The sequence below is a fragment of the Petromyzon marinus genome, unplaced genomic scaffold, assembly GCF_048934315.1.
Source record: "Petromyzon marinus isolate PM22_M1 ecotype Great Lakes invasive population unplaced genomic scaffold, UKy_Petmar_22M1.pri1.0 PM_G_Scaffold_29, whole genome shotgun sequence".
NCBI classification, from domain to species: Eukaryota; Metazoa; Chordata; class Hyperoartia; order Petromyzontiformes; family Petromyzontidae; genus Petromyzon; species Petromyzon marinus.
The window spans coordinates 2522501-2525000 of NW_027422861.1; positions in this window are offsets into that span (position 1 = coordinate 2522501).

The window sequence follows — 2500 nt, forward strand, 5'->3', positions numbered from 1 at the left end:
AGGCCTCCTCCCGAGGACGGTGTCAGGCCGGTGGTGGCCCCCGGCGTGCCCGGTCGAGCTTCTCCCTGGAGTCGGGTTGTTTGTGAATGCAGCCCAAAGCGGGTGGTAAACTCCATCTAAGGCTAAATACGGGCATGAGACCGATAGACGACAAGTATCGTGAGGGAAAGTTGAAAAGAACTCTGAAGAGAGAGTTCAAGAGGACGTGAAACCGTCGAGAGGTAAACGGGTGGGGTCCGCGCAGTCCGCCCGGAGGATTCAGCCGTGGTGCTCAAGGGCCGGCCGCTGGTGCCGTATGAACGGATTCACCATGGCCATGCTCCCCGCTGCTCGCGGCGGGCGTGTGTGCCTGGTGGACCGCGGTGCTCGGTGGAGCCGGCCGGCGCCTGGCGCACTTCCTCCGCGCTGGTGGTGCGCCGCGACCGGTTTTCGGGGCGGCCAGGATCGCCGTGGGGTCTGTGGGCTGGAGGTTTTGTGCCTCCGGCCGGCCCCTGGTGGGATGGTGTTCGCCCGCCCTGTGACCGAGGGAGAGAGACCGCCACCGCGCCCGCTCCGCTCTTCGGTGGGGTACGTGGAAACGCGCCCCCCGCCGCAGTGTCGGGGCCGGGGTGCCCCGCTCCCCGCCGGGTCCGTTGACCGGTGCGGACTGTTCCCAGTGCGTCACCGACCATGGCTCGGCGCTCGGCTGCGGGTGTGCCACCGACTGCGGGCGCCCGGGGTCTGCGGTGAGGGTCGGCCACCCACCCGACCCGTCTTGAAACACGGACCAAGGAGCATGCGAACCGCATGCAACTTCCAGAGGCATTTGCAGCAGAAATGCATGTGCAGTCAAAAAAAATTGATATTTTTCACGGATAGACCCCGTGAAACGCTAGAAATTGGCGGGGATGTGTCTCTTGTGGCTCACGGGGCTGTTCGGGTCGCACAGAAATCCCTGGGAATGGGAAAACGGGTCATTTTCGTGTTGCCACATTGCATACGAACCGCATGAAACTTCCAGAGGCATTTGCAGCAGGAATGCATGTGCACTCAAAAACTTCTATATGTTTCACGGATAGACCCCGTGAAACGCTAGAAATTGGCGGGGATGTGTCTCTTGTGGCTCACGGGGCTGTTAGGGTGGCACAGAACTCCCTCGGAATGGGAAAAGGGGTCATTTTCGTGTTGCCACATTGCATAGGAACGCCATGAAACTTCCAGAGGCATTTGCAGCAGAAAGGCACGTGCACTCAAAAATTTTAATATTTTTCACGCATAGACCCCGTCAAACGCTAGAAGTTGGCGGGGATGTCTCTCTTGTGGCTCACGGGGCTGTTAGGGTCGCACAGAAATGCCTCGGAATGGGAAAACGGGTCATTTTTGTGTGGCCACATTGCATAGGAACGGCATGAAACTTCCAGAGGCATTTGCAGCAGGAATGCATGTGCACTCAAAAACGTCTATATTTTTCACGGATAGACCCCGTGAAACGCTATAAATTGGCGGGGATGTCTCTCTTGTGGCTCACGGGCGCTGTTAGTTAGGGTCGCACAGAAATCCCTCGGAATGGGAAAAGGGGTCATTTTCGTGTTGCCACATTGCGTACGAACGGCATGAAACTTCCAGAGGCATCTGCAGCAGAAATGCATGTGCACTCAAAAACGTCTATATTTTTCACGGATAGACCCCGTGAAACGCTAGAAATTGGCGGGGATGTGTCTCTTGTGGCTCACGGGGCTGTTAGGGTCGCACAGAAATCCCTCGGAATGGGAAAACGGGTCATTTTCGTGTTGCCACAATTGGCATACGAACGGCATGAAACTTCCAGAGGCATTTGCAGCAGAAATGCATGTGCACTCAAAAACGTGAATATTTTTTCACGGATAGACCCCGTCAAACGCTCGAATTTGGCGGGGATGTTTCTCTTGTGGGTCACGGGGCTGTTCGGCTCGCACAGAACTCCCTTGGTCCACCTGATTCGTGCATACAGGCAGCAACTAAAACTCTGTAAACCTGCTGTGAGGACATCTAAACAGTGGACCAGTGAGGCTGTGGAAGATTTGCGGGCGTGCTTAGACTGTACTGACTGGGATATGTTCACGACTGCTACCAATAGTCTGGATGAACTCACAGAGGCTGTGTACATCAGCTTCTGTGAGGACTGCTGTATCCCAACACGTACCAGGGTGAACTTTAACAACAACAAGCCCTGGTTCTCAGCAAAGCTCAAAAGGTTGAGGTTGGAGAAGGAGGAAGCGTTTAGGAGTGGGGATAGAGACAGATTCAAGGAGTCGAAGAACAGGTTTAGCAAAGCGGTGAGAGAGGCTAAACGACTGTACTCAGAGACACTAAAACACCAGTTCTCTACTAACGACGCTGCTTCTGTCTGCCAAAGGGCTCAGGCACATCACCAACTACAAACCCAGAGCGCCCCACACCACTAACGACTCCCGCCTAGCCAACGACCTGAACGAGTTCTACCGTAGATTTGAAAGACAATTGGACTGTCCTGAACCACCCC